This window comes from Pristiophorus japonicus, chromosome 23, assembly GCF_044704955.1.
Source record: "Pristiophorus japonicus isolate sPriJap1 chromosome 23, sPriJap1.hap1, whole genome shotgun sequence".
In the NCBI taxonomy this organism is placed as follows: Eukaryota; Metazoa; Chordata; class Chondrichthyes; family Pristiophoridae; genus Pristiophorus; species Pristiophorus japonicus.
Window position 1 is genome coordinate 31859730 of NC_091999.1, and position 13014 is coordinate 31872743.

A 13014-nucleotide genomic window follows, 5' to 3' on the forward strand; every position below is an offset into this window, starting at 1 on the left:
GGTGAACTCCAAAAAGAGTTTCACACACACCCGCTGTGGGCCTCAGGCCCCGAACAACAACCTGCGGCTCCGGCCTTTCCCCGAGCGGGGACCCCGGGGAGGTGGGCTCTGGGCCCGTGCGGGGCCCCCGGGAAGGTTGGCTCTGGGCCTGTGCGGGGCCACCGTGGAGTTGGGCTCTGGGCCCGTGCGGGGCCCCCGGGGAGGTGGGCTCTGTGCCCGTGCGGGGCCCGCAGGGAGGTGGGCTCTGGGTCCGTGCGGGGCCCCCAGGGAGGTGGGTTCTGGGCTCTGGGCCCGTGCGGGGGCCCCCGGGGAGGTGGGCTCTGGGCCCGTGCGGGGCCCCCAGGGATGTGGGCTCTGGGTCCGTGCGGGGCCCCCGGGGAGGTGGGCTCTGGGCCTTGGGCCCGTGCAGGGCCCCCGGGGAGGTGGGCTCTGGGCTCGGTGCCCCCGGGGAGGTGGGCTCTGGGCCTGTGCGGGGCCCCCGGTGAGGTGGGCTCTGGGCCTTGGGCCCGTGCGGGGCTGTCCGGTGTTGTAATTTCCTCAACCCCGAGTTGGACTCAGACAATTAAGAACATAAGAATTAGGAACAGAAGTAGGCCATCGAGCCCCTCGAGCCTGCACCGCCATTCAACAAGATCACGGCTGATCTGGCCGTGGACTCAGCTCCACTTACCCGCCCGCTACCCATAACCCTTACTTCCCTTATTGGTTAAAAATCTATCTGTCTGTGACTTGAATACATTCAATGAGCTAGCCTCAACTGTTTCCTTGGGCAGAGAATTCTACAGATTCACAAGCCTCTGGGAGAAGAAATTCCTTCTCAACTCGGTTTTAAATTGGCTTCCCCGTATTTTGAGGCTGTGCCCCCTCGTTCTCGTCTCCCGGACCAGTGGAAACAACCTCTCTGCTTCTGTCTTGTCTATCCCTTTCATGATTTTAAATGTTTCTATAAGATCACCCCTCATCCTTCTGAACTCCATTGAGTAAAGACCCAGTCTACTCAATCTTTCATCATAAGGTAACCCCCTCATCTCCGGAATCAGCCGAGTGAATCGTCTCTGTACCCCCTCCAAAGCTAGTATATCCTTCCTTAAGTAAGGTGACCAAAACTGCACGCAGTACTCCAGATGCGGCCTCACCAATACCCTGTACAGTTGCAGAAGGACCTCCTTGCTTTTGTACTCCATCCCTCTCTCAATGAAGGCCAACATTCCATTCGCCTTCCTCTCGCATTTTGTTCGCTTGTCGCACTCTTTATTTTTATTTTTTTTTTAATTCGTAGCCAATCTTCCCAATTCTTTGTCAAATCACGAACGCCAGAGTTCACCTTGCACACATCAAGGATCACTCTGCTCCAATGCTCTTAGCCAAAAGGCCGAGAGCCACTGCACCGTTCCTGGAAGTACTGCAATACCAGGTTCGTGCCATGGAGGTGGATGGGTCAATCCATCCCACCCACCTCCTATTTCCAAAAAGCATAGGAGAACCACCTTCCTGATCCAGGGAGAACCACTTTGGGGTCATGGTTACTCTCCTGTCAGGTCAGTTACGCATGATCTTAGCCAAAAGGCGAAAGTGGGAGCAGCTGCTCAATCACCGGATGAGCTGGTCACTCCCCCAACACAAGATATCGCACATATTTATACGCACAAGTAAACAGGCTCCGTTTATTAAGTGTAATTAAATTAATTTCATCAGTTAGTTGCAGGAATAAGTCACATTGTTACAAAGTCTCACAGGATCTCAGGTTAGTTGATTAAGTTTAAAAACAATAAATTCTTTACATATCGCAAGGCCATAGGTTTTAGATCTGCGCTTATCTCTGTCAGCCATAGTTGTCTGATTGCAGTTTCCCGTATTTTAGGTCATCCTGAGTCTGCGTTACAAACTGTCGTCCTTTATCTTCCCCTTTCTGACCTTTGTGTAACTATGTCACAGGATAACGATAACACAGCATGTGGTTTCAACTGCTGATGCCTTGATTTCATTCTCGTTGCTGACAAAAGTTTTGTTTTTTTTTAAATTCTAAGTTGGCCAAGTCATATCCCAATCGAACCTTGTAACTAATTAGTGAGTTGTAACTAATAACTAACAAGTAATCACAGGTTACTGTGGGAGTGTGAGTATCGCAGGATACTGAGGGAGTGTGAGTAACACAGGGTACTGAGTGAATGTGAGTAACACAGATTACTGAGGAAGTGTGAATAACACAGGGTACTGAGGGATTGTGAGTAACACATGTTACTGAGGCTGTGTGAGTAACACAGCTTACTGAGAGAGTGTCAATAACACAGGTACTGAGGGAGTGTGAAGAACACAGGGTACTGAAAGAGTGTTAGTAACACAGGGGACGGAGGGAGTGTGAGTAACACAGTGTACTGAAGGAGTGTGAGTAACACAGGGGACGGAGGGAGTGTGAGGAACACAGTGTACTGAAGGAGTGTGAGTAACACAGGGTACTGAGGGACTGTGAGTAACACAAGGTACTGAGGGATTGTCACTAACTGAGGGTACTGACGCAGTGTGAGTAACAAAGATTACTGAGGGAGTGTGAGTAACTCAGGGGACTGAGGATGTGTGAGTAACACAGTGGACTGAGGGACTGTGAGTAACAGAGGGTACTGAGGGAGTGTGAGTAACACAGATTACTGAGGGAGTGTGAATAACACACGGTACTGAAGGATTGTGAGTAACATAGGGTACTGAGGGAGTGTGTGTAAAACAGGGCACTGAGGGAGTATGAGTAACACATGGTACTCGGGGAGTGTGAGTAACACAGGGGACAGAGGGAGTGATGAGTAACACGGGTTACTGAGGGGTGTGAGTATGACAGGGTACTCAAGGAGTGTGAGTAACACAGGTTACTGAGGGTGTGTGAGTAACACAAGGTACTGAGGGAGTGTGAGAAACACAGTGTACTGAGGGCACGTGAGTAATACAGCATACTGAGGGAGTGTGAGTAACACAGGGTACTGAGAGAGTGTGAGTAAAACAGGGTGCTAAGGGAGTGTGAATAACACAGGGTACTGAGGGAGTGTGAGTAACACAGGGTACTAAGGGAGTGTGAGTAACGCAGGTTACTCAGGGATTGTGAGAAACACAGGATACTGAGGGAGTGTGAGTAACACAGGGTACTGAGGGAGTGTGAGTAACACAGGGTACGGAGGGAGTGTGAGTAACACAGGGTACTGAGGGAGTGTGAGAAACACAGGGTACTAAGGGAGTGTGAATAACACAGGGTACTGAGGGAGTGTGAGAAACACAGGGTTCTGAGGGAGTGTGAGTAACACAGGGTACTGAGGGAGTGTGAGTAACACGGGGTACTGAGGGAGTGTGAGTAACACAGGATACAGAGGGAGTGTGAGTAAAACAGGGTACTAAGGAAGTGTGAGTAACACTGGGTAATAAAGGAGTGTGAGTAACACAGGGTACTGAGGAAATTTGAATAACATAGGCTACTGAGGGATTGTGAGTAACACAGGGGCTGAGTGTGTGTGAGTAACATAGGCTACTGAGGAGTGTGATTAACATAGGGTACTGAGGGATTGTGAGTAACACATGGGACCGAGGGCGTTTGAGTAACACAGCGTATTTAGAGAGTATGAGTAACACAGGTACAGAGGGAGTGTGAGTAACACAGGGGATTGAGGGGGTTTGAGTAACACAGGATACTGAGGGAGTGTGAGTAACACAGGCTACTGAAGGAGAGTGTGTAATACAGGGGACGGAGGGAGAGTGAGTAACACAGGGTACTGAACGAGCGTCAATAACTCAGGGGACGGGGGAGTGTGAGTAACACAGGGTACTGAAGGATTGTGAGTAACACCGGTTACTGAGGGTTTGTGAGGAACACAGGGTACTGAGGGAGTGTGAGTAACACAGGGTACTGAAGGTGTGTGAGCAACACAGGGTACTGAGGGAGTGTGACAAACACAGTGTACTGAGGGCACGTGAGTAATACAGCATACTGAGGGAGTGTGAGTAACACAGGGTTCTGAGGGAGTGTGAGTAAAACAGGGTACTAATGGAGTGTGAATAACACAGGGTACTGAGGGAGTGTGAGTAACACAGGGTACTAAGGGAATGTGAGTAACACAGGTTAGTGAGGTACTGTGAGTAACGCAGGGTACTGAGGGAGTGTGAGTAAGACAGGGTACTGAGGGAGTGTGATTATCACAGGATACTGAGGGAGTGTGAGTAACACAAGGTACTGAGGGAATGTTACTAACCCAGGGTACTGAGGGAGTGTAAGTGACATATGGTTCTCAGGGAGTGTGAGTTAAACAGGGGACAGATGGAGTGTGAGTAACACGGGTTAATGAGGGAGTGTGAGTTATACAGGGAACTGAGGGAGTGTGAGTAACACAGGGTACTGAGTGAGTGTGAGTAACACAGGTTACTGAGGTACTGTGAGTAATGGAGTTTACTGAGGGAGTGTGAGTAACACAGGTTACTGAGGGAGTGTGAGTATCGCAGGATACTGAGGGAGTGTGAGTAACACAGGGTACTGAGTGAGTGTGAGTAACACAGATTATTGAGGGAGTGTGAATAACAGGGTACTGAGGGAGTGTGAGTAACACAGGTTACTGAGGTGGTGTGAGTAAAATAGGCGACTGAGGAGTTTGAGTAACACACGGTACTGAGGCATTGTGAGTAACACATGGGACTGAGGGTGTGTGAGTAACTCAGCGTACTGAGAGAGTGTCAATAACACAGGTACTGAGGGAGTGTGAATAACACAGGGAACTGAGGGGGTTTGAGTAACACAGGGTACTGAGGGAGTGTGAGTAACACAGGGTACTGAGGGATTGTGAGTAACAGAGGTTACTGAGGGATTGTGAGTAACATAGGGTACTGAGGGACTGTGAGTAACACAAGGTACTGAGGGAGTGTTACTAACCCAGGGTACTGAGGGTTTGTGAGTAAAACAGGGGACTGAGGGAGTGTGAGTAACACATGGTACTCAGGGAGTGTGAGTAAAACAGGGGACAGAGGGAGTGTGTGTAACACGGTTTACTGAGGGGGTGTGAGTAACACAGGGTACTCAGGGAGTGTGAGTAACACAGGTTACTGAGGGTGTGTGAGTAGCACAGGGTACTGAGGGAGTGTGAGAAACAGAGGGTACTGAGGGCACGTGAGTAATACAGCACACTGAGGGAGTGTGAGTAACACAGGGTACTGAGGGAGTATGAGTAAAACAGGGTACTATGGGAGTGTGAATAACACAGGGCACTGAGGGAGTGCGAGTAACACAGGTTACTGAGGGATTGTGAGAAACACATGGTACTGAGGGAGTGTGAGTAACACAGGATACTGAGGGAGTGTGAGTAACACAGGGTACGGAGGGAGTGTGAGTAACATAGGGCACTGCGGACGGGTGAGTAACACAGGGTACTGAGCGAGTGTGACTAACACAGGGTACTGAGGGAGTGTGAGTAACACAGGGTACTGAGCGAGTGTGACTAACACAGGGTACTGAGGGAGTGTGAGTAACACAGGATACAGAGGGATTGTGAGTAACACAGGGTACCGAGGGAGTGTGAGTAACATGGGGTACTGAGGGAGTGTGAATAACACAGGATACAGAGGGAGTGTGAGTAACACAGGGTACTAAGGGAGTGTGAGTAACACAGGGTAATAAGGGAGTGTGAGTAACACAGGGTACTGAGGGAATTTGAATAACACAGGGTACTGAGGGATTGTGAGTAACACAGGGGACTGAGGGTGTGTGAGTAACACAGGCTACTGAGGAGTGTGATTAACATAGGCTACTGAGGGAGTGTGATTGACACAGGGGATTGAGGGGGTTTGAGTAACACAGGATACTGAGGGAGTGTGAGTAACACAGGTTTCTGAGGGAGTGTGAGTAAAACAGGATACTAAGGGAGTGGGAATAACACAGGGTACTGAGAGAGTGTGAGTAACTCAGGGGACGGGGGAGTATGAGTAACACAGGGTAATGAAGGATTGTGAGTAACACAGGTTACTGAGGGATTGTGAGCAACACAGGGTACTGAGGGAGTGTGAGTAATAGAGAGTACTGAGGGAGTGTGAGTAACACATGGTACGGTGGGAGTGTGATTAACATAGGGTATTGAGGACGTGTGAGTAACACAGGGTACTGAGGTAGTGTGAGAAACACAGGATACTGAGGGAGTGTGAGTAACTCAGGGTACTGAGGGAGTGTGAGTAACACAGGGTACTGAGGGAGTGTGAGTAACACGGGGTACTGAGGGGGTGTGGGTAACACAGGATACAAAGGGAGTGTGAGTAATACAGGGAACTGAGGGAGTGTGAGTAACACAGGAGACTGAGGGAGTGTGAGCAGCACAGGTTACTGAGGGATTGTGAGTAACACAGTTTACTGAGGGATTGTGAGGAACACAGGGTACTGAGGAACTGTGAGTAAGACAGGGTACTTAGGGAGTGTGAATAACACAGGGTACTGAGCGAGTGTGAGTAACACAGGGTACTGAGGGAGTGTGAGTAACACAGGGTACCGAGGGAGTGTGAGTAACATGGGGTACTGAGGGAGTGTGAATAACACAGGATACAGAGGGAGTGTGAGTAACACAGGGTACTAAGGGAGTGTGAGTAACACTGGGTAATAAGGGAGTGTGTGTAACACAGGGTACTGAGGGAATTTGAATAACACAGGGGACTGAGGGTGTGTGAGTAACACAGGCTACTGAGGAGTGTGATTAACATAGGCTACTGAGGGAGTGTGATTGACACAGGGGATTGAGGGGGTTTGAGTAACACAGGATACTGAGGGAGTGTGAGTAACACAGGCTACTGAAGGAGAGTGTGTAACACAGGGGATGGAGGGAGAGTGAGAAACACAGGGTACTGAACGAGTGTGAGTAACTCAGGGGACGGGGGAGTATGAGTAACACAGGGTACTGAAGGATTGTGAGTAACACAGGTTACTGAGGGATTGTGAGGAACACAGGGTACTGAGGGAGTGTGAGTAACACAGGGTACTGAGGGTGTGTGAGTAACACAGGCTACTTAGGGAGTGTGAGAAACACAGTGCACTGAAGGCACGTGAGTAATACAGCATACTGAGGGAGTGTGAGTAACATAGGGTACTAAGGGAATGTGAGTAACACAGGTTACTGAGGGATTGTGAGCAACACAGGGTACTGAGGGAGTGTGAGTAATAGAGAGTACTGAGGGAGTGTAAGTAACACAGGGTACGGAGGGAGTGTGATTAACATAGGGTATTGAGGCCGTGTGAGTAACACGGGGTACTGAGGTAGTGTGAGAAACACAGGGTACTGAGGGAGTGTGAGTAACACAGGTTACTGAGGGAGTGTGAGAAACACATGTTACTGAATGAGTGTTCAAAACACAGGATACTGAGGGAGTGTGAGTAACTCAGGGTACTGGGGGGTGTGAGTAACACAGGGTACTGAGGGAGTGTGAGTAACACGGGGTACTGAGGGGGTGTGGGTAACACAGGATACTGAGGGAGTGTGAGCAACACACGGTCCCGAGGGAGTGGGAGTAACACAGGGTACTGAGGGATTGTGAGTAACACAGCGTACTGAGGGAGTGTGAGTAAGACAGGGTACTTAGGGAGTGTGAATAACACAGGGTACTGAGGGAGTGTGAGTAAGACAGGGTACTTAGGGAGTGTGAATAACACAGGGTACTGAGGGAGTGTGAGCAGCACAGGGTACTGAGGGATTGTGATTAACACAGTTTACTGAGGGATTGTGAGGAACACAGGGTACTGAGGAACTGTGAGTAACAGAAGGTACTGAGGGATTGTCAGTAACAGAGGGTACTGACGGAGTGTGAGTAACAAAGGGTACTGAGGCTGTGTGAGTAACACAGGTTACTGAGGTACTGTGAGTAATGCAGGTTACTGAGGGAATGTGAGTAACACAGGTTACTGAGGGAGTGTGAGTATCGCAGGATACTGATGGAGTGTGAGGAACAGAGGGTACTGAGTGAGTGTGAGTAACACAGATTACTGAGGGAGTGTGAATAACACAGGGTACTGAGGGAGTGTGAGTAACAGAGGTTACTGAGGTGGTGTGAGTAGCACAGGCTACTGAGGAGTTTGAGTAACTCACGATACTGAGGGCTTGTGAGTAACACATGGGACTGAGGGTGTGGAGTAACTCAGCGTACTGAGAGAGTTTCAATAACACAGGTACTGAGGGAGTGTGAATAACACAGGGAAATGAGGGGGTTTGAGTAACACAGGGTACTGAGTGAGTGTGAGTAACACAGGGAACTGAAAGAGTGTGAGTAACACAGGGTACGGAGGGAGTGTGATTAACACAGTGTACTGAAGGAGTGTGAGTAACACAGGGGACGGAGGGAGTGTGAGTAACACAGGGTACTGAGGGATTGTGAGTAACAGAGGTTACTGAGTGATTGTGAATAACACAGGGTACTGAGGGACTGTGAGTAACACAAGGTACTGAGGGATTGTCACTAACTGAGGGTACTGACGCAGTGTGAGTAACAAAGGTTACTGAGGGAGTGTGAGTAAAACAGTTTAGTGAGGTACTGTGAGTAACGCAGGGTACTGAGGGAATGTGAGTAACACAGGGTAATGAGGGAGTGTGAGTATCACTAGATACTGAGGGAGTGTGAGTAACACAAGGTACTGAGGGAGTGTTACTAACCCAGGGTACTGAGGAATTGTGAGTAAAACAGGGCACTGAGGGAGTGTGAGTAACACATGGTACTCAGGGAGTGTTTGTAACACAGGGGACAGAGGGAGTGTGAGTAACACGGGTTACTGAGGGGGTGTGAGTAACACAGTGTACTGAGGGCACGTGAGTAATACAGCATACTGAGGGAGTGTGAGTAACACAGGGTACTGAGGGAGTGTGAGTAAAACAGGGTACTATGGGAGTGTGAATAACACAGGGTACTGAGGGAGTGCGAGTAACACAGGGTACTGAGGGAGTGTGAGAAAAACAGGATACTGAGGGAATGTGAGTAACATGGGGTACTGAGGGAGCGTGAGTAACACAGGATACAGAGGGAGTGTGAGTAACACAGGGTACTAAGGGAGTGTGAGTAATACTGGGTAATAAGGGAGTGCGAGTAACACAGGGTACTGAGGGAATTTGAATAACACAGGGTACTGAGGAGTGTGATTAACATAGGGTACTGAGGGAGTGTGAGTATCGCAGGATACTGAGTGAGTGTGAGTAACACAGGGTACTGAGTGAGTGTGTGTAACACAGGTACTGAGGGAGTCTGATTAACACAGGGGATTGAGAGCGTTTGACTAACACAGGATAGTGCGGTAGTGTGAGTAACACAGGCGACTGAAGGAGTGTGTGACACAGGGGAGGGAGGGAGAGTGAGTAACACAGGGTACTGAACGAGCGTCAGTAACTCAGGGGACGGGGGAGTGTGAGTAACACAGGGTACTGAAGGATTGTGAGTAACACAGGTTACTGAGGGTGTGTGAGTAACACAGGGTACTGAGGGAGTGTGAGAAACACAGTGTACTGAAGGCACGTGAATAATACAGCATACTGAGGGAGTGTGAGTAACACAGGGTTCTGAGGGAGTGTGAGTAAAACAGGGTACTGAGGGAGTGTTACTAACCCAGGGTACTGAGGAATTGTGAGTAAAACAGGGCACTGAGGGAGTGTGAGTAACACATGGTACTCAGGGAGTGTGAGTAACACAGGGGACAGAGGGAGTGTAAGTAACACGGGTTACTGAGGGGGTGTGAGTAACACAGTGTACTGAGGGCACGTGAGTAATACAGCATGCTGAGGGAGTGTGAGTAACACAGGGTACTGAGGGAGTGTGAGTAAAACAGGGTACTATGGGAGTGTGAATAACACAGGTTACTGAGGGAGTGCGAGTAACACAGGGTACTGAGGGAGTGTGAGAAAAACAGGATACTGAGGGAATGTGAGTAACATGGGGTACTGAGGGAGTGTGAGTAACACAGGATACAGAGGGAGTGTGAGTAACACAGGGTACTAAGGGAGTGTGAGTAACACAGGATACAGAGGGAGTGTGAGTAACACAGGGTACTAAGGGAGTGTTAGTAATACTGGGTAATAAGGGAGTGCGAGTAACACAGGGTACTGAGGGAATTTGAATAACACAGGGTACTGAGGAGTGTGATTAACATAGGGTACTGAGGGAGTGTGAGTATCGCAGGATACTGAGTGAGTGTGAGTAACACAGGGTACTGAGTGAGTGTGTGTAACACAGGTACTGAGGGAGTCTGATTAACACAGGGGATTGAGAGCGTTTGACTAACACAGGATAGTGCGGTAGTGTGAGTAACACAGGCGACTGAAGGAGAGTGTGTAACACAGGGGAGGGAGGGAGAGTGAGTAACACAGGGTACTGAACGAGCGTCAATAACTCAGGGCACTGAGGGAGTGTGAGTAACACATGGTACTCAGGGAGTGTGAGTAACACAGGGGACAGAGGGAGTGTGAGTAACACGGGTTACTGAGGGGGTGTGAGTAACACAGTGTACTGAGGGCACGTGAGTAATACAGCATACTGAGGGAGTGTGAGTAACACAGGGTTCTGAGGGAGTGTGAGTAAAACAGGGTACTCAGGGAGTGTGAATAACACAGGGTACTGAGGGAGTGTGATTAACATAGGGTACTGAGGACGTGTGAGTAACACAGGGTACTGAGGTAGTGTGAGAAACATAGGGTACTGAGGGAGTGTGAGTAACATAGGGTACTGAGGGAGTGTGAGAAACACAGGTTACTGAGGGAATGTGAGTAACACAGGATACTGAGGGAGTGTGACTAACACAGGGTACTGAGGGAGTGTGAGAAACACAGGGTACTGAGGGGGTGTGGGTAACACAGGATACAGAGGGAGTGTGAGTAACACAGGGTACTAAGGGAGTGTGAGTAACACAGGGTAATAAGGGAGTGTGAGTAACACAGGGTACTGATGGAATTTGACTAACACAGGTTACTGAGGTGGTGTGAGTAACACAGGCTACTGAGGAGTTTGAGTAACACACGGTACTGAGGGATTGTGAGTAACACATGAGACTGAGGGTGTGTGAGTAACACAGCGTACTGAGAGAGTGTCAATAACACAGGTACTGAGGGAGTGTGAATAACACAGGAAACTGAGGGGGTTTGAGTAACACAGGGAACTGAGGGAGTGTGAGGAACAAAGGGTACTGAAGGAGTGTGAGTAGCACAGGGTACGGAGGGAGTGTGAGTAACACAGTGTACTGAAGGAGTGTGAGTAACACAGGGGACGGAGCGAGTGTGAGTAACACAGGGTACTGAGGGAGTGTGAGTATCACAGGATACTGAGGGAGTGTGAATAACACAGGAAACTGAGGGGGTTTGAGTAACACAGGGTACTGAGGGAGAGTGAGGAACACAGGGTACTGAAGGACTGTGAGTAGCACAGGCTACTGAGTGATTGTGAGTAACAGAGGTTACTGAGTGATTGTGAGTAACACAGGGTACTGAGAGACTGTGAGTAAAACAAGGTACTGAGGGATTGTCACTAACTGAGGGTACTGACGCAGTGTGAGAAACAAAGGTTACTGAGGGAGTGTGAGTAACACAGGTTAGTGAGGTACTGTGAGTAACGCAGGGTACTGAGGGAGTGTGAGTAACACAGGGTACTGAGGGAGTGTGAGTATCACAGGATACTGAGGGAGTGTGAGTAACACAAGGTACTGAGGGAGTGTTACTAACCCAGGGTACTGAGGGATAGTGAGTAACTCAGGGCACTGAGGGAGTGTGAGTAACACATGGTACTCAGGGAGTGTGAGTAACACAGGGGACAGAGGGAGTGTGAGTAACACGGGTTACTGAGTGAGTGTGAGTAACACAGGGTACTGAGGGAGTGTGAGTAACACAGGAGTCTGAGGGTGTGTGAGTAACACAGGGTAGTGAGGGAGTGTGAGTAACACAGGGTACTGAGGGAGTGTGAATAACACAGGGTACTGAGGGAGTGTGATGTGTATGTGTTTGTTTGTGGGGTTGGGGTTGAAGCCCAGATTCTCACAGAGACAGAATCCAGATTTTGCCAGGACCAGAAAAGCCGAGTGGTTCAGGCGTTGGCCTTAAAATTCAATGGGCTTTTCCCGCGTGGGTTCGTACCCCGCATCTCTGTATATGTTCATATTTGAGTCTTTTTCTCACGCAGTCTGCCTCTCCTTCTCAGTCTCACTCAAACTGACTCTCGTTGTCTCTATCTCGCTGTCTGTCTCCCCCTGTTTGTCGGTTTGTCTCTGTCTCTCAATGTGTCTGTCGACTTCTCATAGTGTCCAGTTCTGTTCACATTGGCTCGATTCCTGCTCTGACAGAACTGGTACCCGTCAGTTACTCGTTAGTATCGTGGTGCGTATCACCGCCTGTTACGCGGGAGACCGGGGTTCAATTCCCCAACGGGGAGGCAGTTGTTTCAAAATGTAGAATTTTACTTCTGTTTCTTGGTCGAGATTCATATTGAAAAGAGCAAAAAAGAACTGTAAAAATATAGGTAGAGGAGATTGCCTCGTCCAGATTTTTAGCAAACGGAGAATTTTTCAGGAATCTTTGTCCGTCTGCTGCACAGAGATGGATGACTGAGTTTGTTCTGAGTAACGTTTAAAAAGGCAGCGACACAGTAGTCGTGGCCGAGTGGTTAAGGCGATGGACTAGAAATCCATTGGGTTATCCCGCGCAGTTTCGAATCCTGCCGACTACGACTCTCTCGCGTTTTCCATTCCATTTCACAATTTGACCAATTTTCTGCGAAACTGATCCTCAGATAGATGGAATAACGTCCCACACCTTTCAAAACTTACATGTTTTTCTCATTTTTATTTATCTGCAATATTCACGATACATCCGTTTAAGAAATCGCAAATATCAGTCAAATTTGCGACAGTGATTCAGCCTGTCTATCCCTCGAGATGTCCAAGGCATCTGTGCATGTCTGTTGGTGCGTGCAAATTTTTGGTTATGTGTGTGTCTGTGTCTGTCTATCTCTCCATATGTCTCTGTGTATGTGCAACTGTCTGTGGAAATCATCACCATG

The 13014-nt window shown here is 49.0% G+C and overlaps 1 non-coding gene and 1 pseudogene across 1 annotated transcript; one reads left to right on the top strand and one right to left on the bottom strand.

The window, feature by feature from the left end:
* Positions 1 to 1377: 1377 nt before the first annotated feature.
* LOC139235759 (U2 spliceosomal RNA) lies at positions 1378 to 1579 on the bottom strand (annotated as a pseudogene).
* An 11021-nt stretch (positions 1580 to 12600) lies between these two features.
* trnas-aga (transfer RNA serine (anticodon AGA)) lies at positions 12601 to 12681 on the top strand. Its single transcript has one exon. It is a non-coding gene; the product is annotated as a tRNA-Ser (tRNA).
* The last annotated feature ends 333 nt before the right edge of the window (positions 12682 to 13014 follow it).